Source organism: Equus caballus, chromosome 1 (genome assembly GCF_041296265.1).
Source record: "Equus caballus isolate H_3958 breed thoroughbred chromosome 1, TB-T2T, whole genome shotgun sequence".
Taxonomy (NCBI): domain Eukaryota; kingdom Metazoa; phylum Chordata; class Mammalia; order Perissodactyla; family Equidae; genus Equus; species Equus caballus.
Window position 1 is genome coordinate 155266497 of NC_091684.1, and position 24921 is coordinate 155291417.

General features: G+C 40.2%; 1 protein-coding gene across 15 annotated transcripts in view; it reads right to left on the minus strand.

Moving 5' to 3' along the window:
- SEMA6D (semaphorin 6D) overlaps positions 1-24921 on the minus strand; it is a 571496-nt gene that overhangs the window by 151232 nt on the left and 395343 nt on the right. For all 15 annotated transcript variants that reach the window (XM_070271625.1, XM_070271484.1, XM_070271619.1 and 12 more), the window contains one exon: positions 23021-23052. The gene's annotated coding sequence lies outside the window, so the exon portion shown is untranslated. The remainder of the gene's footprint in view (positions 1-23020; positions 23053-24921) is intronic.

Genomic DNA, 24921 nt, shown 5'->3' on the forward strand with positions numbered 1-24921 from the left:
CAAAATCTCTTGCCTCTTCAAGCCCTGAGAAATCTTCAACTAATAGATATCTTAATTGTTGGTCTCCAAAGTAAGGTATGGTCACCTGAGGGCTATGAAAATCATTCTATTGGGGTACAGGAAGAAAATACATGAAACCATATTTGTCTATAGTTCATCACATCTTTTTAAATTCCTTCTTTGTAAATCTTGCATACAGCTAGTAGAACACAAATATACATATAATTTATAAATAAACATTCATAATTTTGGGTATATTCTCCATAGATACTTTAATAGTCAAGATGCAAACACCAAAAATGTGGAGCCCACTCATTTAAACTATGCTTGGCAGATGATTACCTATCTTCTTCTTAAGGAGGGAGATCTTATAACCTTCGTTATAATTGTCTAAATATTTTATTGGTCTGTATGTACGCATTCATTCACTTCAATCACTTAAAAACTATTATAGCATACAACAATTAGGCCATAAATAAGGTAAACAGCCTTGGCTTGAAATTATTGTTCCTTCCTATGAGCAAGATTTTTCCCCATTGGAGTCTTTGGGAGAAAAATTATTTGCCAACCAGAATCTTAAGCCTATGCGGGTTTTCCTGAACACAAAAGAACAATTTGACCTTGTCATAAGAAAAAAAATCTGTGAAATTGATGACAATAATATTTAACCTGCAAGACCATTGTAGAAATTGAATGAGATAATCATTAATGTAGCATGTTGTTACTTGGAACAGTTTAAAAATGTAATGTAGCAACGTTGTTTGATTCTCAGAAACAGTACCTCCCTCCTCCAGTCTACACTAAATAACCTCATTTGCTTCAATATTTCCTCAAAATATATTTCATTAGTTTATGACTTGGTGACGGAAAGTGGATGCTGCACTCTGCTAAAGCCACAGCGGAAGTAAAAATCCCTTCCCAGCCAAATACATCAAACCTCATTTAAAGCATCTGGGAAATATGAATTTGTCCTGCATTTTCTTTCTAGAATGGCACTTCATTGCTGACTCACATTTATCTCATGGTTAGTTATGCATCCTAAGTGTTTTTCCACTCTGTTTATGCTTAGCCATCCTATATTTGTGTTACTGAATTTGTGTTCTTCAGAGGATGACCTGGCATTTGCCACATTACATTTCAGTTTTGTTAATGGAATCACTTTCTAATCTTTCAAGACCACTTTCTATTTTTCCCCATATCTTGAATTCTGGTCACCCCATCTAATTTAATATTGTGTACAAATTTGATGAATATGTTTATAAGTTTTTCATAGAGGTGATAAAAAAATGACACATTCCCTCAAGACAGTATTTGATGAAGCTTCCCAGGTCAATGCCATAATTACTCTTTTACCTTTTTCCCCTGGGCTAAAAGAAATGTGCAAAGCAGAGAATAAGCGCAATAATAGGGGCAAATACCTGGAGCTGTGGGAGCACGCAGGTGTGGCTCCTAACACAGGCTTGGGGGATCAAGGATTCTTCTAAGAACACGAGACATCTATGCTGAGACAGGTTAAAAAGGACAAGAAGAGTATGCTAGACAATAGGTGGAAAGGTCTGAAGATGAGGGAGACAGTCATCTTTCTTCTGGGTACTGAAAGCAGTTCTGTATGACAGAGGGGACTGGGATTAGTGATGAGAGGGGAAGCTGGAGAGACTGGCAAGTCTAGCTTACGAGGGGTCTTGTCAGTCAGAGTAAGGATCCTGATATCCCCAGATCATCTTGTAGAAAAAATTAAAAATGATTCTGCCTTCATTGTGAAGAATGGATTACAGAGGTGACAAAGTTTGAAGCAGAGTACAGCAATCTATATGTCTGTCTTACCTGCCCTGCTGGGCTACAAGGATTCTGAAACAGGACAGACGTCTGTTTTTGTTTCCCTTCCATCACCTGGCGTAAGCCTTTGAAAATATTTTAATTGAGTACATGATACATCACATCTGTACCTTCTTCCTTGTTGATCACGGCTACCACTCTGTTACAGGAGAAAATTAAACTTTCATGATCTGGATGACATGCTCTTCACAAAATACTGTTTGTACCAAAGTGACTTTCATTTTCTAAGCCATTGCTGATTATTCATTTGATGATGCATCCTAGTATATTCCTAAGAATGATTGTTCTGTTGGCTGGCATCTCAGTGAGGATACACTGGCTATCAGAAAACATTATTTTGCTTTGGTTGCTTATCTGTAAAATATGGATGATGATTTTACTGATATAACAGGGTTATTGTGAGGGTTAAATTAGTTAATGTAAGTAAATAAGCACTCAGTAAATGCTAGGTATTGTGTTGTGATTATTATAATTGTTTTAGCTACAGATAACAGAAGACCCAACCAACACACAGGGTTGAGCCTGGCTGGGGCAACAGATGAGCCTTGAGAGGTCAGCCTGGCCAGGTCAGGGAGAGCCTCATATGCTGTGATATGAAGCTTGGACAAAACTCTACAAGTAAAGATACTAACGCCATTCAGGCAGATAGAAACATGACTTGACATAACTCTCTCTTTTGACTTGAACACAGGGCTGTCAGAAAGAGGAGGAGGGAAGAGAAGGGTAGTTTTGGAGCAAGGAGTTGACGCAAGAGTGGGTAGCAGCTTTGAGATCTGTTCGGATCCCCTTGATGCTTTCTCCCCTTTCCATGCACCCTTTCCCCAGCTTCTATGTTCTTTTACTTCTAAGAGCTATACTTGCAGCTCTCTTCAGAGCACTGTTCAAGGGCTACTGGTGGCCCTGGGTCTGCACTTGCAGAATGCCAGAAATGTCTGTGAGTTCACAAACCCCCAGGTGTCCTTACAATGGCTGACGGGTGCAGGCCTATGAAAGCCCAGCTTCAGAGCCTTCAGTGGAACAAACCCTAACGTGCCATTAATGCTCCAGATCTCCCCATGGGATTAGGCTGGGCCTGGGACTTTGCTCGAACTTACACGTGTGCTTGACTTCTTCCCCGTCTCCTGTCCTGTATCCCCCCTCCTTTAATGGTTTTTCCCACATCCCTTCCATAGTAAATCGCTCACACCCACATGCTTGTTTCAGAATCTGCTTCTGCAGGACCTCCTACACAGGTGCTGGCAGCAAGGAGATGGAAAGCTGGAGAGAAGCATTAAAAGGCCAAGGGCACTAAAGACAAACAGCTCTTCCAGACTTGGGCTGATTCTCGTATAGTTTCTGCACCGGTTCATTTGGATAGGCTGAGTTTCCCAGCTCTAGGACACCCCTCTTACCTGTTCAGGACAGAAGCAACATTCAAGGAAACCTCATGGAAAGCAGGCAGAACTTCAGCCTTGTTTGGAGACAAGGACGTTAACTCGGGTTACTCTTACTTCCAAATTTTGACATTCCTTGTGAATGAGGGTAGCTGAGTCAGCAATCCCTTCCCTATTTTCAACGGCTGGGTTTTCACTGCATAGATTCAAGAGGCTCACTGGTTTAAAGCCACCACAAAAGGTTTTGGTCAGGAAGTCATTTGTAATCTCAACTACCAGCAATCTACCCTGATGATTCCTGGGTGAGTTTTTTGGTCTTGTTGAATCAGCCCTCTCAGTGGAGCCACCAGGAACTTCCGGTTCATTAACAGAACCCTCCGGGTTACTACCCTGCCTGTCAAGGAGGCAGAGGCTTCCAGCTTTCATAGTCTCTGGAAATTAGAGGTGAGATTAAAGTGTCATGCTTGAAGACTAATAATTTCTTAGTTTTCATAAACTCTTCATGCTGCAAAGTGTTTTCATGTGTGTTAACTTGATGGCTCTTTATAACAATATTGTGAAGAAGGTGGAATAGATTGAATTGTGTCCATTTGACAGGTGAAAAAACTGAGGCAGAGAGAGGTTAAGTGAAGTCCTTTCAGGCACAAGAAGGAAAGATGTGAAGCTGAGAACTGAACTGAGTTGGGACTTCCTGCTTGGGCGTTCTGTCAGAGGTGGTGGGGCTCGCAGGATGAGACCTTAACCACTTCTTGGTTCTCCAGGGCACAGGAGCGTCTAAGAGAAGCATGTGGAAGTGAGACAAATTGTGGCAATGAACTCCTACACTCTGGGTCCCCCTGAAATTGCCCATAGCCCCAAACTGGCTCTATCCGACACAGCTGCTCTCTTTGCTCAGGTCTAGACTTCCTTGCCAAGGAAGATCTAAAGTGAGTCATTACTGTTGATTCACTGGGCTTATGTATTTAGCTAATTCAGCTAAAATACAGATTGTGTCCTGGGAGAAGAGTTTGAACATGTAGCGCTATAACTCTCACATTTCTATTTCTGGTCATGACTGTGGTTTATGACATTTGGCAATCCTTTTCTTTTATTTAGCAAAAAGTTAGAGACAAGTATCTATGATGCAAGTGAGCACTGCAGACTCTAGCTGGTGGGGGTCTCACCTGTTGTTGTCATGGGTGCATGAGCATCCATGCACGTGTGTCCATCCAGGGGAGGTTTAAGAAAATGCTAGCATCTAGACTGGAATAGGTTAGGTCAGTTCTAGGATACTTTCTCACCATCGACTGTGAACTAATGAGGGTATAAGATCCCATCCATGTGGGTTTACACGCCTATTGTATGTACCACCAAGATGTCTTTCTACACAACCCTATATCTTGCCAGTGTTCTCCTTCCCTTTCCATTAGGTTTTTCCTATTACATGCATTTGGGATTTCATGCTGTCAAGAGCTGGGACACAGGATGGCATGCAGCAGGACACCGGGTAGCTCTTTCCAGGAATGGTGACTAGTCATCCAGCCTGGAGACAGGTTAGAGTTTGGTCCATCCCAGCTCCCCCTTGCCACATCGGAGAGGTGGGTAGATAAGATATATCATTCCAAACCCCTCTAATCCCAAGGTGAAAAACATGCCCACTGTGAAATAATATTTGCACAAATAGAAAATAATTTTTTTTTAAAAAAAGGTAAGCACAACCACTCAGCCGCAAAAACTACCCCCTAATTTATTGCCTTTAGTACCCACTAGATCATGGTGCGCTGACAGCATGATGAAGTAGGGAAGATGAATACACTGAGTGTCAGCACAGCTGGCTGATTTGCTTCTTAAAAATAACCCAGGACTGGATCAATAAGTAACCAGAGGCTGCATGTTCATCTTAATTTTTAAACTTTAAATATTAGTTATTCTTTCCCCCGTGCCTTGAAATGACAAGGAGTCTCCATTGCCTTGATATGGAGAACAAGATGGGCTCAGTGTGGCCATGCTAAGCAGCTGTTCTCATCCCCTAGCCTAGGCACGACCCTGTCCCCTCCCATAGGGAGCCTCCCTCCTTGGCACACCCACACAAAGTGGTCAGAACCCTTGCAAAAGGACAGACTTATCTGAAGAGTTCAAAAATGCCAACTGCGCATGCCCAGGGTGGGTGCCCCCCAGGCACAAGTCTTGCGTGTCTCTTTAGGAAGGTAATGCAGTCTCAGGTTGCATTAAGAGATGCTTAGTGTCCAGGCAAAGGTGACAAGAGGGTCATTGCCCTGTGACCGGCTAGAACCATGTCTCAAGTGTTGAGTTCAGACCCCACTGCCATATTTTAACCCCCTAGTTTCACTGTCACACCTTTTCTAAGACATGTTCCCTCACTCACATCCTGTATTGACGAGCAGATGTAACACGAACAGAGAGACAAAATAAATTAAAATAATAAAATCTGAGCTTTGGAAAGCCCTCAAAGGAAATCTGTGTCTCTGATCTTTGGATTTCTCAGGCCAAGAAAAATGACATAGGGTTGCTAATCTTACATCTTTCTAAGTAAGGATGTTATAACAAACATAGACAAAAACTCCATTTACTTTCATCTTCATTTCATTTAAAAAAGGCATTTTAATGTCCCAAATTCAGACTAAAGAGCAGTCCTTTAAGCCAAATTTTCTCAGACTTTAGAGAGCAGCTGAATCACTGGGACAGTTTGTTAAAAACAGATTCCCAGGCCTCGCCCCTAGAGATGTTGATTCATATGGTCTGGGGGCCTGAATTCTATTCCTAACAAGCTCTCAGGTCCTGCTGATACTGCTGATATGTGGGCCACATGTTAAGGAACACCACTGTGAAGAACATAGAATTATCTTGGTTAGAACTCACTACTTTGTACTTAGACTTATTTTGTCCAGGACCATGGGACATGTCCTCATACATGGGCTCTGGTCTGCAGACCCATTGACCAAGTGTAACTTTTCACCTGATGCCACATCCCTTCCACTGCATATCAAAGCATATGTCCTCCACAGGTTAGAACAATGCCACCTTTTGGTGCATGGCTTTAATAAAGGTTTGAGGATGGACGTAATGCCCTCCTCCACCACCTACCCAACATACTCATTGATATAGTAGCATAATTCCCTCCAAAGGGGAGAAGTGTGCAGATAGCCAGGAGGCAAGGCACTAGAGACAGCGCAGCAGTGCTTGTCTAGCCTGAATGGTGACTAATACAGGTCTTCCTTTAGTGGTTTGGCTGTTTCCGCCTGAGTTTTATTGCCTTGGAAACCACCTGGCCTACAGAACTGCCTGGGGTTAAGCCCTGCAGCATAGACAGTTAGTCACTAAACTCCCCCTTGATCCACCTTTACTCAAACAGGTACCACCTCACAGCTCTTCCGGGCCACAGATCCACCTCCAGAAACGCTGCCTTTATCTCTGTCCAGGAAGTAACACAGATGGACCGTGAGAGTTATTTATATTATAACAGGCTATATTTTTTATAAGCCATGCTCACATACATCATCTCTTTGAATCTTCAAGCCACCCAAGAAAAAGTGCTTATTAGCTCCATTTTTTAGATGAAGAAACTGATATTTATGCTCAACAAACTTGTACAACGTTACCCAAGAAGTTATTCTGTTTCACAAGTCATTCCACTCTGGCTGCACCATGCACCTATTTGTGAGATTCTTCTCATTCAGTCATGTTCCTCTTCCTACCTTTCCCAACAGAGAGAGGTGGCAAAAGTCAACTGTGAAGCTAAACACAGCATGGAGATTAACTCTACAATTTCTATAGGAGGAAAAACACCCCAAATCCCTACAGCTACATCACAGAAAAGCAACCCAATTAATTCAGCGATGAGATCAGCCACATTGATCGGTTGAAGTCAAGCGGACACTACAACTCAGTGATTGAATGTTTTATTTTTCAGAGGTTGTGTAGACATAGCCAGAGGCAAGACTCTACTGAAAGTGTTGCCATGGCACCAGCCAATTGCTTTGCTTGTCCAGCCTCCTCTGTTTCCCCAGACAGTCCTTTTAGGGACTCGGTCAGAGGTCCGCTTGCCTAGGTCAGGATCTGAGCACCTCTCCTTGGATTGGGTCGCTTTTCAAACAAAAGGGCTTGTCTTTCAGGGCAGTCTTATTTCAACTACTAAGTACCTATTGACTCTTTAAATTTACAAATTGCTGTGCTCCTTTTTGTAACAATCCTAGCACTGAAAGAGGACCAATAGTATTACCTCATCTACAGACAGATAGGGCATTAAAGCCCAGAGAGGGTTAGGTCACCCAGCAAGCTAGATTGGGGACAGAATTGTTTCTCCCGGTTTGAATATTCTCTGAACCGTCTTCCGCCTTCATGGGGATAAATCAATGAAGATGCATTAACCTTGAGAATCAACTCAATTAAGGAAGAACAGACAGGAATTAGAAGAGACATCTTATCAGGACCGTACCAAATGGATGCCTAGTGAAATCTCAATTGGAGGAAATGAACTCAAATGAGAAGGAGATGAGGGAGATGTTAAGAGCAAACAACATACAGCATCTAGCCCTTCCTCTGTGCCAGGCACTGTTCTAAGTGCTCACATAGATTAACTCAGTTAATCCCTAGTTCAACTCTAAGAGTTAGGTACCATTGCATTTTACAGGTGAAAAACCCAATCTCGCGCAAGGGAATTTACCCTAGGTCAACAGATCTGGGATCTAAACCAAGGAATTTAATTCTGCAGGGTATGCTTAGGCGCTGTGCTAAACGCTTCTCAAAGAAAGAGAAAATGTTATACAATATTTCTTTATGTTTTAAAGTGGAAAAACATACAGAGAAACCAAACCAAGCCAAACAGATAAACTTGGCTGTTTTCTTCTTTCCTTAAAGCCTATTTCTGTTATGGTGTCACATTCAAAGAAAATAAAATTTTGTCGACAGCAGCTCTGAAAAATAATATAAATTTTTAGTGACCCCCTCCTAAACAGACAACAAAGAGGGTGAATTTCATCACACAATACATAGCAAAACTTTGATCGTCCCATTAGCAATCACTTTTCACGGTCCCCTTAGACTCTTTAGTTTTCACTGTCCTATAATCAACTACTAACTGTGATTTTCTCAGCCAGTTTCCTACAAGCCTCCAAGCAATAGACTGGAGTCTGAGAGATGATGAATCCTTGTTATCCTCTGCCACCGACTCTAGGTAATCTCTAGGAGGCTTTGGAGAAGCAGTAACAAGCTCCAGCTTCTGAGAGAAATCCTGAACTCCGCTAACAATGAGATCAAGGTGGAGCGATGACTTTGGCAGGTGACTCCCTGTTGGAGGCATAGAAGGCAAGAGCTCACACCTGCTAATGTTCACGCCTGGGAGCTAAGTTTGCTGCTGCAAGTCTTGGCCCTGGGCTAATATGTAACTAGAAATTCAGGTGTAAAAAAGCATGTATGCCAAAATCAGCTGTTTCTTCGCAGTTGAGTTGAAGCAGCTGAGGGAATCTAAAATACTTCTCAACATATGCACAGTGCTGTCTGAAAGTCACAGAACTGCAGAGAGAAGATGGGAAGGCTGGGGCGTGAATTCTGTAAAGGGGGAAGAGAGGGAAGTTAACGGAAGAAGAGTGTACTGTCGACGCTGGGTGTACAGTCTTTTATTTTTGACATCTACGTTCCATCTTGGGCATCAGTGGTTCCAGAACAGAAAAAGCACACCTCCAAACCCCATGTTACCAAAACTTGCCATTGCACGCATCATTTACTCACATAATATCTACACAACTAAACAACACCCTGTCCAGGCTCATCCATAGTTTTGTCTTTAGGCTCCACTCTTTGGAGAGCAATGACATGCAGTCAACAATCCACATACTTTTTTTTTTTTTTTTTTAAAGCACCCACATCGTGCCACAGCCAAGTAAAGCACTAGAAATAGAAGGTTTTTAAGTCAAGGTCTAGATACTTGAGAATATCACAGTTGAAAGAGGGTGAGAGATGAGCAAATGATTAATTCAAATATGACATAATCATACTCGAGTGCGCACAGAGGACTAAAGGTGCCCCCAAAATGGATATAGCTAATCTATAGGAAGGCTTCCAGGAGGAGTTGATATATGAATATCTGAATTGGGCCTTAACAGGGGTAGGAGTTTGCTAGACATTCTAAAGAAAAATGCATTTTTCAGTAATTGGCTATTGTATGACATTATGCATATAATCAGATTTTCAAATGCAAAGCTCGTGCCCATTTCAGATTTTTCACAATCTATCTGAAATGTATTTTGTATTTTTGCTTTATTAATGCAAATGGTTTCACAAAGAGAAAATTTCCGTACAGGCCTTGCATGAATGTTAAATAAAATAGAATTTTCCTCTTAGGCGTGGCACACTTTCTTTTCTTTTCATTATCATCATTTGGGTTGATGTGATAATGAAAGCCCCTGAAACCAAGTATTCAAATATATTAGAATTCATGCCCCTGGGGTCTTCATTATTTCTTCTCTTTGATAAGGATATTTTTTGGAATAGGTGAAGAAAAAATCCTAAAGCTTCCTCATTTTTGCAAAATAAACACATGAGCAGACACTTTTTTCAAACATTCAAGTTTGTGTGTGTATAAATAAAATCTTAATTTTTACAGTTATAAAAAGGGAAAATAACCATGAGGAATTCGTCATATGGTAGAGTTATCAAAGTCGGCATGTATTGGGTTGGAGGAAACTTTCCTGGAATGCTCTTGGGATTCACCCTGAGTTTCAAACATTTCAGGTTTAGTCTTGAATAGGTTGTGGTTGGCACATACCAGGGCCTTGGAAAAAGTATCTATTGAATGTATTGAGGAAATATTAATGAAAACAATGGCCAAATATGGCAAACAGCAGCAATGTTATTTCATCATTAGATTAAACCTGTATAATAGACATTGCTATTAATCCCATTTTACAGATGAGGACACTGAGTTCCAAGGATTAAGTAAATTAAGGTCACACATCCTTAATGGCAGAGTCTGAATTTGAACAGGTGGTCTGACCCCTAAGCCCCGTGTTTCAATTACTGTATGTCCTCCATTGTGCTAGATCCTGGACCCACACAGCTTGTAGGGTGGAAACTCTCGAGGACCTTGCATCGTACTGGGGAGGTGATATGTGCACAAAAATATTTAGCAAGATCAGGAGAGCTATGAAGACAGATGTGAGGAAGACAGTGGAACAGGGCAGAGGGGCTTATTGGTCAATTGCTGAGGTCTTCTGTCTTATGCAATATCCAAGTAACTTTAGACAGAGAAAAAGAGATTTGAGCTGCAAAGAATTAAATCAGGGTTGTCAACTTAAGGAAGGCATTTGGCACTTGGTACAACAAACTGTAGCAATGCTGACCCACATGAACCATCTAAATGGTTATGTATCCCCTGCCGTGACTAGAGGGAGGTGTCAACTCATAACTGTTGCGTGAGGCGCTCGCCACAGAGATGTACCGCTTCTCCATCATCCAGAAAGGCACCAGGCAAGTGGTCTGGGGGCACACTTTGTAACCACGTTTAAGCAGGGTTTTTTGTGTTCTCCTCTCCCACCCCCCACCCTGATTCAATCTTCATTTGTTCGTTTAAGTTTCTGCAAAGGGGTCCTTCAGGCCTCCACCTGTGAACTAGCTTTTTTTTTTTCAGGAACTGAAACTGGCTATATTAAACCATCACTTACACTAATTGTGCTAAGTTGTACTAAGTTCAAATATTCTCCAAAATAATAACATTCATTTAAAAAAGACTTTGGGAGACTCTTAATGGTCCAGATGCATTGCATTTATAAACATCTTTACAATTTATCCTGTAAGCACCATGATGGAAAAGGCCAAGCGTTACCCATCTTAGTATCTCGCCCCAAACGGAGCGTTACCTAATACTTTTGTATTATATGAATGTATTTTTTTGTTGTCTTCTCGCAATAGAGTTTTTAGCTCCCAAGAGAGGTGACCTTGTCTGTCTTGTTCACTGCTGTGTCCCCAGCATCTGGAGGGGTGCCTGACGCATAGAGGAGCTCAATAAAGATTTGATAATGAATCAATGATGTATTAATTAAAATAGTGCTAGAAATATAATAGAAACTTAAAATGTTTCCTAAGGAATGAATAAACGAGGTTCAAAGACCTTGCTCCCCACCCCACCAATTGAAGAGGTAGGATAGAGTGAATTGAGACAAAATCTGCTTATTTCGCAAGTGTGTGTCGGGGGAGTATCTTTCCCAGCCTTATGCTGTAGCCAGTTACTTAGCTCTGCGTTATGTAGATATACATTTCTTTAAGTTCCTTAGATTTTTAGAAGAAACAGTGGCATTCTTTCTCCCCAAAAAGTAATCGAAAAAGAAATAATCTGTAGTTTTAGGCTCCATATAGCTTAAAATTCACTGTCATGAAACAACATCATCTATGTTTCCCGTAAACACGTTTACATCGGTTCTAACATGTGTTTTACATTGTACATTCTACTTTGGTATTGTTGAGGTTTCTCTAACTCCAAGGTCTAGAAAAGAAGTTGAAAAAATTCCAGATTTGTAGCAAGTCACCAAGAGAACACTAGTTCGATATTACTTCATTTAGAAGAAGCCACTTATTGGTCAACCTCAGTCATCCAGAATAACATAAAAAAGTAAGAAGTAAGCAAAAAGGCTTTTACATTGTCAAAACAGTCTATGAAAGTCTGAGTCTATAAAAGTCTACAGCCCATGCCCTTCACCCACGCAAAAGCTTCTTGGGCCCTGCTCTCTGACACCCGCTAACCACAGTTTCCAAATCCAGGCATAATGCAAGGGGCAAGCGAGAAGCAACAGCAGAGAGCCCGGAAACTAGAGAAAAGAGGGAATATTCATGAAAGGGAGCACAAGGTATCCACAAGCTTAGCCTTCCTGGAATAATTTCGGACAAGAGCTTTCTACACTGTACCAATTCTTAAGGGCATTACTCTCCAATGCAAAAATGTATTGTGTTAACTTTGCCCCAAAGGAAGAAATACACTGAATTTCTTCTGTGTAGGTAGGCAAGGGACTGATGATTGCATTCCATATGTATTTTTACTCTCAAAAGCGTTTATTTCCTCCGTAGAAAGTTCTGTCTTAGTTACTGTGAGCCCTGAGGTTTGGTCCCCATGACTGCAGGCTCCATTCTTCAAAGGAATCTATTACAAACCCAAACACGCGAAGGGACAGTGGTACAGCCACAGGGACAGCAGAAAGGGTAGTGTTTTACTATACAATCTGTACACAGTATACCATTCTCTCAAGAACCTTCCATTCCATTGCCAAACAATTAGCTTCAACTCTTGGCCAGCTAATTCCATGTCCACAGACATGCTTATCTAAAGCCAGGACAATGCCAAGGGCAGAAACTCCCAGCCTCCTTCCTGCTCCTGCTCGAGTCCTCTTTGTCCCCCCACGCTATGTCATCTCACAGCTCTATTCCTGCCCCTTTCTCTCAGGCTCCTGGCAAGCGGCTCCGACGTGGATTCCCTTTCTTGTTCTGGCTCCCCTGAAGTGTGGCTGCTTTACCTCAGCTTAACCAAAACCGCAGCGTTGTCTCAAAACATAACTTTTCGACTATTGATTTCTCAGTTTTCACCTTAATGGCTCTTATGGGATGAGCTTTTTCTAGCACTCCAGGATGGTGGCACTTGCAATAATCCTATGTGTCTTAACTATCTGTAAACATTGTTCTATGATAAGACTTACTTTCCTATATAATGTCTTATTTTCCCTTTATCTAATTAACGTATACTCAGTGTAGAAAATACAGGCCCTACAGAAAAATATACTAAAGAACTTCCTGTAATTACAACAGCCTAATCATAAGCACGTTGGATGTTTCATACATACATTATACACACACACGTTCATTATATTGTATTTAAAGCTTTGCAATCTGGGTTTTCACTTAATGTTTTAGCTTGAGCATTTTCCCATGTCATTAAAATTTATTTAAAATACTTTTTAACACACGTGATTTTCTTTTGTCCTGAAAACATATCGTCATTGTTGAATCATTCCTGTTAGATATTTAAGATGTAAAAAAGGCAAGATGTCTTGCAGCTAAAATGTAGAGAAGGGCATAATACCCTCCAAGTCCATCCATGTTGTGACAAATGGCATGATTCCGTTTTTTGTTTTTTAGGGCTGAGTAGTATTCCACTGTATATACCATATTTTGTGCTGAAATTTATATAATGTTATAAACCATTGTGACCTCTATAAAAAAAATGTGGAGAAGTGCAAAGCCTATGATATTTTTTAAATTCTGAAGCAAAGTTCTACACTTCTGTGTGTGTGTGTGTGTGTATGCCTGTGTAGGAAAGCTAGAGCGAATAGGGTCATCAGTTATGTGCAGCCTTGACACAGGTGCCTTTGCTGCCGCCTCACAATGTCGCGATCACAATGGGGTTCATATGATTTCAGTGGGTGCAGCATACATTAGGAATGATGATAGACCCTCAGTCATCTGTGTGCCATTTGCCATATAAAGACATATGTTCTGAATACGTCTAGCTGTTTTAAAATCTTTTTCACTGCCATATAACATAAAGTCATTCCTTAAATAACTTAATCCACTTTGAAGTGAGCTATAGGAGTTTCTGTTTCCTTTCCCTGTCCTGCTTGCTTTCATTCTGTGCTCCACCTCAGAAACAATCATATCCGGCATTTCTAAGGTTTACTAACTATATTCTGCAGCAACAGAAAAATAAGTAAGTGCTGAGAAAATTTCTTCTTTAATATTTTAGCACAGAGTATTGCTATTAAGAGTTTGGAAGAAAAATGGCACCAAGAATAAATTGTTATACTATGAATGAGTAAGATAATACACCTAGGAAGGAAGCAGATTATGAAAAGTATTTCTTCAAAAGAATGCAAAACTATCAATGTACATTGTGGTAGGGATGCAGCTGAGCCTCAGCCTCTTACTCTCTATTGCTAAGGTGCAGACATGTCTGCAAATTTTTATCACACTGTAGTGAGGAGATAAGAAAGATTTGTTCATATGAAGCCCAAAGTTTTTCTTGGGAGTGAGGATGTGGTTAAAGGTGAATCTGATGTTGGAATGTGTGTTGAACTTATATGGTGGCCCAGCAGAAGTCTAGTAGGGCTGGGTGGGGGGTGGGTAGCGGTACTAAATATTTTCCAGGAAGAACCCATCCCAGTGGAGGAAAGACAGTGGAGATGCTCTTGCTCATGTAAAAGTTGTAGGCATTGGTGAGGAGCAGGGAGTCTGCCTATGGCATCGTGCCTATCACTTGCATCAGTCTCTGACCCAGTATCCTAGAAACACGGCTAGGTTCTGGGGGAAGTGGGGCCTAGAAGCAAAATTCAAAAGAACCTAAACTGTCTAGCTCATTGGGATGAAGCCATGCTTCTTTAGGATCCCTTTTTAACCACAGAAAAAATCCATCCTCCTTACTCCATTACAGGCTATGATCAGTCTGGATATTTTCAAAGCAGCCACCAGGAGATAATGACCAGGCCAGATAGGGCAGCAAGAAAGGCCATTAAGCAGAACAGAGCATATGCACAGTGCCTGGTGGGTCCTGCAAAAGGCAGTGGGGCCTTGAAGCAGTGGGGGCAGTAGCAGGCAATGGGTGAGGGTGTCAGCCCTAGCGAGCCTCAAGTCAATATTTATGCTGTGTAAGTTGCTCCTCAGTACATGTGAGGCATCAGCTGGGAACTCCCAGGAGGACTTCTGGAAGGAGAAATTTATAGAGTACTGGATGAGCAGGTAGGGGATGGAGCCAGGTTAATTGGGTTACAGGTGTTAAGATGTAGTTATGTCTTATGATTTACATATCACATACATATGCCATTTTAGTGCAGAAAGACTTCAATTCCAAACAAGTTTTAGAAACAGTGAACTTCAAAGACCATCTTCGGGGTCAATTAAGACATGCATATGTACTTTCAAATGTTAAAAGGAGTTGTTCCTCACCGAGGGCAGCTTAAGTTAATGCATACCCAAACAGGAAGACACTGATAAAATGGCCTCTTCAAAGGGCTTCTGTTTTGTTTTTAAACTGGTGAATCCACATTGTACTTTATACCAAGCTCTATACACATAGGAACACGATGGTGATGATAAATTAGTGAATTACGCCCAAAATACATATCTCAGCATGGTTTTACCTGCTGAAGTATGGTATACACTCACCCTCGCTCCCTCTACATCTTCTTATTTAATTTATATAAAGTTTTCTTTATTAAGCTCTATGCGACAGACTGTGTGGGTAACATAGATGCAAAAGGTACAGTCACTAATCTTATGGCTACTCCATTCTTCTCTTTGTTACATAATCTAACTCAGCAGAATAATGAGTGTGGCCACTTAAACATCTCAACTCTGATGTTAGTGAAATTCACAATATAATTTTAAACTATTGCATTTAGTGTTTATGTGAGTTTACTGACTATAGGAAGGACACATCAGATCCTTAACTATTTGCCTAATTTTTCTTTTAAAAGTGTGAACCAGAATAAAATATATGAATATAGACCAAACAAAAGCAAAGTGTTTGGTAATAATTCTAGCAGTAAATGTGTTTATGATTATTTTCATATCATTTACAGTTTTCCCTTTAGGAAATTGTTAAGAGATTACAATGGAACTCAAAGGGAAAAGGATTCAATATAAAATGTTCCTTTAATTGTACCAGAAACACACAAGGTGCTGAAATTATGGTTCAAATATATATACATGAGATAAGTGAAATACTGATTTTTAGGAGGAGGAGATTGAAATATTTTGTTGGATGTGGATCCAGAGAAAATCTTATATAAGAGTTATACATCTATGCTTTGTAAATAATATATATTTATAGGTAATAATAATATATGTGCTCACACCCAAACATAGGAGGTTATTTGATGCTTATAAGTTCTTGACACACTGTTATTTAACCTTGGGAAAATAAAGTGTGAACAGAATAATGGAGAAGAACTAAAAACGTAGCCTCATTCCTTTCAGATAAGAGCTGGTAACTGCAATTTAATGGAACTCTAGCACATCAGGTCCTGTAGAAGTGTTTTCTATTTTCAAAAAGAAGTGAGGGGGGAATTCATATTCTTTGTTGAGGTCTACAGATGAAAATTCCTCTAAAAGTAAAACCAACCCTAGTATCTGTAATTAGTCTGGTTCTTGGTCATTAACAAATCATTTAGGTTAATCTAGGAAAGATAATTGTTAGTGATAGAGCATAAGAAGGAGAAGTTTATAAATTGATAATCTATAGATTAAAGAGTTTAACATCTTTTAAATCATCTAAATAAGTAAATTATCATGCTGCCCCTTTAAGGAAATGGCAGAGGATTTCAGTCTACTCCGATTTGGCACACAAATGAGTCATTCCATAATAATATTATCTTGACCGCAAAAAGAACAGAATCTTTGTTTACGTATAAGCTGAAAGACTTTTAAATAATGATCTTGAGAACAGAGAACACACTATACTCTCTGAGGCCAAATTATGACCTCAGTTATATCAAAGACAGTAAAAAGAGCCCCAAAAAAGGATAAAAAAAAAAAAAGAGAGACAAAGAGAAGGCACAGGAAAACAAAGTGGCTACAGAAATATTTCGCAGGAGCACAGCATACGCCTGGTGTCTCTCTCCAGGCCTTCTGCCTGTCTACAGAGCCACCACTCACCTATTACTAGCTTCTCTCTCCTCAAAGAAAAGCCAGTAAACCCCTTCCAATGCTTCATCAATACCAAACATGTCACGGTAAATAGGCTGCAAGCCCATATTGCATGGTTCTCCGAAGAAGCTTCTTCTCATAAGAACAAAGATTTTTCTGTTGCAAGATTTACAAAACAGGGAATTACATCTTAATTAAACCTGTACTGTTCAATGAAAATATTTTCTTAAACACACTGGCACTTTCCCCTTGAAACAAATAATGCTCTAGTTCTTGACATGTGTTTGTTTGTTTTAAATAAAAGATAAGCAGATATTTACTTATGGTAATAGAGAAAAAATACACCCACTGCTTAGAATGGTAGATGTGTAGAAAGGGACAAGGATTCAGGAGTTCTCTATTGTAATCTGCTGATGCCACTAACTTGCTTTGTAACCTTAGGACAGTTTCTTAACCTTTCTGGACCTCCGTTCCCAGAGCTGTAAGTTGAGAGAGTGGGAAATTTATAAGGATGTCTGTTAGTTTGATGATCTGTGATCTATCCACACCAGTCAATTCCAAAATGTCATGCCAGAGATACCATTTTGAGGGTCAATTAGAGTATGTGGTGACTGACTGGGGGAGTCATATGTAATTTCAATATATTTAGAAAATATGCATATATAAGCTCTTACTTCCCCCAAATCAATGAACTATACTCGAAGGCTCTTGACCTCATCTTCACCGAAAACATCTGATGCGATCCTTATCACTTGATTTAAGCAATTTTCTTGGAGCCTGCTTAGAATTGTATACATTTTAGCACTAGATGGTGCAATGTGGATCCTCTCCCTTGATTCTCAAAGTTTAGGGATGGGAACTTGGCATAATTCAGCAGCAAGAATCGTTCCAGAGCCTAGATTCCCGTGGTTTGTGCCTAGCGACCTTTCCGTTGCCAGAAGCTACCTTCAGAAGTTTGAGTCAGATGCACCGCCCATTGTTAGGCCTTGAGAATTCCAGTGAGGATCACTGGATCCATGGGCAGGCTTTTGTTTCAACAACTCACATGTTCAAGGGCCACCAAAAGGTTATTCAAATAAATGGGTACCACATCATCATCGACCAAGAAATCATACTCTTGATCATATTCAAACCGCAGTCAAGGGGACACAAATTTCCTTGAAACGTCTGTAGATAAAGGAAAAAAAAATCACAGCAGATGTGAAGTCATTCTCCAACATGGCCTCCAATGATCCCTGCTTCTTGGTATTCATGCCCTTGTGTAGTTCCCTGACACATTGAGTAAGAGTTGGTCTGTGCAATCAATAGAATACAGCAGAAGTGAGAGTATGCCACTTCTGAGACCAGGTCGTAAAAGGTATTCGGTTTTTGTCCCTGGTTCCTGGTACAGAGCTCCTAAGACCCTTGAGGGATAAAGTTGATTTGAGTGTCTTTTATTCCAATGAGGTGACTCTTGGCAGACCCTAGATAGCTTCAGGATGAGGGTTGGTCATCAGAAAGAAAAAGCCTTGATTAGAAGCTTAGAACTTTCAGTCCCACCCCCTAACCTCCAGGAGAGACGGGCTAGAGATTAAGTTAATCACCAAAGGCCAGTGATTTGATTAATCATGCTACATAATGAAACCTCCTTCATGGAACCGCTAAACAATGGGGTTCATGAAGCTCCCAGGTTGGTGAGCACATAGATAGGCTTCAATGGTGGTATACCTGGAGAGGGTATGCAAGTTATATACCCTGTCACCCGCTTCCAGACTATCTTCTATGCATCTCTTCCATTTGACTGTTCCTGAGTTATAGCCTTTATGATAAACCAGTAATAGTAAGTAAAGCATCTTCTGAGTTCTATAAGTCATTCTAGCAAAATACTGAACCTGATAGGGGATCATGGGAACCCCCACATTTGTAGTTGGATGGGCAGAAATATGGGTGGCCCAGAATCTGAAGTGGGGGCAGTCTTGGGGGACAGGGCCCTTAAACTATGGAGTCTGCACTAACTCCAAGAGTTGGTGTCAGAATTGAATTGAATTTTTGGATATCCAGCTTTTGTCAGAGGATTGGATAGTGTGAGAAAAAACTCTCTCAGGCTTCTTGCTTTCTCTCTTTTTCTCTCTCTCAGATCACTCTGAGAGAAGTCAGCTGCAATGACTTGAGGATACTCAAGTAGTCTACGGAGAGTCCCAGTGGTGAGGAACTAAGGCCTCCTGCCAACAACCATCTTAATAAGCGATTAGGAAGTGACTGCAGGATTGACACCTTGATTGTAGCCTTGTGAGACCTTGAACTAAGCCCTTCTAGATTCCTGACCTTCAGAAAGTATGTGAGATAATATGTGCTGCCAGGTTTCAGGGTAATTTGTTATACAGCAATAGATAACTATTACAGTACATGATTCCTTATATCTAATCCACTGTAAAGTCCCTGTCATAAAATCCACAAGAGTGGGTCCTAGAGTTTGAAAAAAAAGGAATCCAACAAATTACCCTGATTTTCCAAAACAAACACACATTCTAAGTTTAATATATATGGTTTGTTAATAGAAATCCTGACTATTCAAAATAGTTAATTCAACATCACCAAGTTTCAAATTTTAGTAGCTCTTTTGGACTATTTTCTTCCATTGTCTTCATTGAAATTATTAGCATATCCTTGTTTAGTCATTTTGAAGGAGCAGTGGAAAGGGCACCCACCTCTACTCCTAGGACGTTCAGTAGCTCAAGACGTTCTAGGCTCTATTTTTTCCTCAAGGCTTTATTTTAATCTGACCAGATGGGTTCTAGACTCTTTTTGGAAATTACATTCCTTATTAACAATTTTACGTTGAGCATTTCTTTGTGTAAGTTCCATAGACTCAGATGTGCTAGATTTGTCCCATTTCTTTATTTTTAAAAAATCAAGTTAATTTGATTCCTGATTTCTATTTTACCAGACAGATAAGAAATCTAATCTCAGTTATTATTGAGGCTTCCTCCTCTCCACCTCCCGGCATCTGGCCATGGGCTTAGTCATCGCCAAGCATCATGGAGGTCCTCTGGCTTTCGGGTCCTACCCTGGGCCTTTATGTGCTTATTGTCTGATATTGCAGCCTGTTTTCCTTGGGCCCAAGCTAGGCCGTATTCTTGCAGTGTTGGGAGGAAAACTAAGAAAGAACAAACACTGGACAATACCTCAACAAATCATCCTATGGCAGAGAGTCGGAGAATGAATTAAATGTTAGGAAAAACAGAAAAGAAGTAAGCAAGATGGCACCAGCCTTTGGGTTTCTTAAACACTCAACAGGAAACAGGAAGTACAGAAATAATAAACCAAGAAATAAAAGTAAGGCAGCTTAAGAAGTACCATTTAAATTGCAAGGGCTGGGGAAACTGACAGAAATAAATGACCAGAGTGGAGTAGGCTTAATAAGAATAAATATATGTATATGTAATCCCTCACATTTGTATGGAGTTTTATATATTATGAAGGACTTCTTCCACATTGTAATTTCATTTGAGACACTCATTAATATGAAGTTGGCAGGACAGATGTTAACAACTTCATTTTACAGATGGGCAAAGTGGGACTCAGCCAGCTTTGGTGACTTGTCCAGTATCACAGAGCTGGTTAGTAGTGGAATATGAAAGTGAGCCCAGCCCTCCTTCTACCTAGTGCTTTCTCTGCCCTTCCTGTACATCTGCGGTGAATTGGTTCCCTAGAGGTAAGTCTAGAGCAGGATTGGAAGTATCTAGATGGACAAAGAGAAGAGGCATCCAAGAATGACAAGGAGTGTAGGTGGCTGTGGAAGAGCATGAAAATACATGAGAAAGAAATGACCAAGACAAGTGGAAGTTTCCTGATATAGAACAGAAAAACCAGGGTGTGGAATACCGAAAGAATGCTGAGTGGTGACCAAGGGAGCCATTGATGTTAGATATCAAATTCTCCCCTCCTGCCCCCTGAGTAAGAAGTTTATCACCTACATCTCTTTACACATGAATAACCATAAAGAAAACACCAGTATCTTCACGAAATACATCATCCAATGCAGGAATACACAATCTCTGTTGGCCGTTTCTAAATCTTAGTCACAGCGAGTAACAGCATTCTCATTTCTTTTTCTCTGAGTCCTGTATCCAAGGCTTATATTCTGGTCTGGACCATACAGGCAGGTGAAGTCTTTGAGGAGTACATTACGTCCACTTGCCATTATGCCTCTGTAATTCTTAGTGATATTTCTTATTGCCAACCAGACTGACCACACATAAACCAGTGCAAGAGCTTCCAGGGAGGTGTTACTCCAGCCAACTTCCTCCGTAGAGTACAAAGACAGGGATGGAGTTCAGGAAATGGGGTGTCATATCTCTAAGTGGAACAAGAGAAAAGGTCTCTGAAGGAACAATGGGATCTAGGGCCCATTTAGGATGACATGCCAGATGGGTACAGTAGACTCTCATGTGTTGTGATGCTGTGTTAACCTTTCCATAAAGCTCTTGTGTGGCCTGAAGCTTTGCTGTTGAGCATCTATACTGATTTCTGTGCTTAGAAATAAGAAATTTATTAGGAAATTTAAAAAAAAACAAAACAAAACCTCTGCAAGTATTCAATCCCTCCCCTCTACTCCTGTCTCTCAACATTGTTATCTTTTTTTATAAGCAACAGTATTTTGGCAAATGAAAATTCTCAAAATGCTCGACCACACCTTATCCCAAAGCCTGGACTTAGTTTGAAAGCTTTATGGCTCTGACTCAGTACAGCTGGTTATCCTCTTTAACTGGATTGATGGTGACAATTGTAATTACCTCAGATGAGATTGCCTGTAATGCAATTATGCTTCCTTCATCAGCCTGAGCTGGACTTGCGGAATCCATGCAGAAGATGCCTTCAATTACTGAGAGGTTAAGGACAGCATCATATCGCCTCACAAATCGTGTTTGTTACTATATAGGATTTTAAAAATTGTGTAGGAAGCTGAAGGAATTATTCCTCTAAAATGGCTTTTCTGATCCAGATCCGTTCCTGTATAGAGCTATCCTATATAGTGAGATGACTACATTCCAGAGCTATATTTTTATTTAAATAAACATATTTTAAGGACTCAACATAGAGTACCAACAGTAAATCTATATTTTTCTCACTGCTTTGTTACTACCTATTGATTATAAACAGCAACTGCATCTAGAAGACATTTTTTAAAAGTTTATAAAATGTAGTAAAGTTTAACTTGATTTTTATATGATTTGAAAACTTACATTTTCTAAAAGTAACATAATAAATAACAAGAGATAATTTCAAAATACTGGTTTTTATGGTAGATGGAGCCATAATTAATACCTAAGGAGCCAGCTGCTCTCCTACAATGAAGTCTCTCCCTATTTTCCAATTAACACATGGAAAACTTTAGAATTTTTCAATTGGAAGCCCAGCTTCGAAACAGGACGAGTCTGCCAAACGCACTGCAAACACATGTAGTTTAGGAGAAATGGCACACGCTGGAAACCCACCCCAACCTTATTAGCTTTAGCATTGCTCTCATTAAAAATAGAGCTGCTTATGGGTTTTTCCTTCCGAAGCATATGAAACATAGAACTTGGAAATGTGCCCTTTGAAAACTTATTCCTGTATTCACAAACCAGATGGTGCACATCAAATGCCTCCTGATTTTCTAATGAAATAAAAAAAGGGTTCCTATTGTGTTCTTTCATAAGATGAACACATCCTCAATTGCTAGTTTTGACAGATACTCTTGGAAAGTTAAACAATTTGGCTAACGTTGTCCTGCTGGAGCTGCACAGGAAGGCCGCCCCCGAGCTGAAGAGCTGGAGCCCTGCTGAGAGGTGCTCTGCTTTTTAATTCTTCCAAAGTAGGCTTTAGTAGAGGTGCAAGCCCTGCCACAGCTGCTCACCAAGAAACCTTCTGTCTTTGAACATCAGAGATGAAGAGTCTGCTGTCTCATAAAAGGGCTAATCACACAGGAAAAGAGAGTCAGTCTCTCTCTTTCTCTCCCTTTCTGTGGTCCGCTGCTTAGTCAAGCCATCAAGCGGTGTTTGTAGCTGGCTCTCATCACTAACACTGCCAATAAAACCTAACTCTGGGCGCCATCTGAATGTCACACTCACCACTTTGAGATACCATACAGTACAAATGTATCCAAAGGCAAGAAAATTATGCCGGATTTTTCTAACAAATTAGAGAAGAATATAAAATATAATGTTGTTTACCTTGAAGAAGGTTGGTCCGTGTGGTCAAAAACCTGAAAAAAAAAAGAGAAATGGATTAATTTTCTATTACTTCTGACCTTTGCCATCATGATAATGCATTAAACATAGCTGTGGTGTGTCTATTAATTTAGTAAATCCACTTGTTATTTTCTAATTAGATGTATCTCTTGCTTGAAGTAATAGAATGGTTTAAGCCAAACCGGATTCTAACCTGAATCCAATTTCTCTCTTTAATTCCACTATTAATCAGGAATCTGTTGAGCTGAGGAAAAGCAGCCACCAATAGACTTGGGGAAAAGACGGTGGCAGGCTAGACACTGAAGTTGTGAAACATTATCTTTTTTTTAACTTTCAACAACTTGAAGGTCCCTGTCTGCTGTCTTATTTTGTCTCCCTCCACAGAGGAGAAAAAATTTTCTTTGTGCTGAGACATCCTGTTTCACGAAATACAACATCGTATCTCATTTTTCTTCATGAACCACTCTAATTTAACAGTTGGGCTGGAAGAGCACACATTACCAACAGATTCAGTCATATAACACCCAAAATCTGGAAATAATAGCTTCACATACTACAAAATAAATCAGTTACTCCATCAATTCTGTAAGCCGAAGAGTCTGAAAATCGAAGGAAGGTATTTCGAACAGTGCTGTGCAAAAGAGATTGCTGAGTTGCGTGTTCAGTTAAGCCCAATGCCATCTCTTGTTCCCAGTTTGCTTTGCAGAAGCATTTAGTTTACATTTTAAATATGTGTATCTTTCGACTTGGGTCAGAAAGACTTAATTATACATAACACCACTACCACCAATAACGCTATGGTTGATCAATACTCCAGGATTTGAAAAAATTTTCCCCAAATGTCACACAATTCCCTGGGACCTAGGGGCTTTTCCTCTCCTTAAGGTGTAAGACCGCTTCTCCTTTTGGTGTTTTGCCCTTAAAAAAAAGGTATTTAGTACACAGCTACCAAATCCATCTAAAAGGTTAGCTTTCTTTTTATTTTAGTGCTCTTTCTTAATGGGCAAAAATGATTGATTAGTTCACCTGAAACATTCTTAGCCTCAGGGCAGAAACAGTGCTTTGCACACAATAGTGGACTGGATTTAGAAAAGAAAAAGAAAATCTTTCAAGAATGCAGTGAAGTTCAAAAGTGGAAGAAAACAGAAAAGCAAGGGCTGAAAGCACATTTAAATTCTTATGTTTATTTAAAATCCAATGATTGTGTTTTAAGTTGTATTGAATTATCATGTGTGTACTGGCTCTTTATCTTAACTGGAAATGTACTTACATCACAAAGTCTAAATTCATCTGGATAGTTTATACAGTGAACATCGGAATCGTCTTAGTTTCCCCAAACTCCATATACATTTTGAGAAAAAAATTAAGGTGATTTTTTTCCCTAATAAATCTGCGACCTCTATTACTTCCTCCTCCCCTCCCACCATTGACTTTGAAGCTGCTTTCAGGAAGAGGCGTCTCTAAGTGGCAAGTTTGTTGACCTGTCAGAAAAGGCAAGGGGTGAAAGAGAGAAGCAGCAAATTCCTTGCCACTGGCTAGAATGAAGTGAGAGGAACTACATAAACCCTGGTAATATTAATCCTCTTTTACTCTGATCTTATCTCTGACCCTCTTCTACTGTTTATGTTTTGGGCATCCTGAAGCACCATGCTCCCAGCACAGTAATTTATGTCTTAGGAGAAGTGGGTTTTAAATTTAAGTGTGCATCAGAATCCCTGTGGGAGCTTATGAGAAATGCAGATTCCTGAGCTCCAGCCCAGCTTCCCTAAATCTGAATCTCTAAAGGGTTAGCACCCAGGAATGTTCATTTTCAATAAGTTTTCCAGGCCACTATGATTAGGTGGTCATTCTGAGAAACACAGGCTTAGGAAGATATGTAAAGT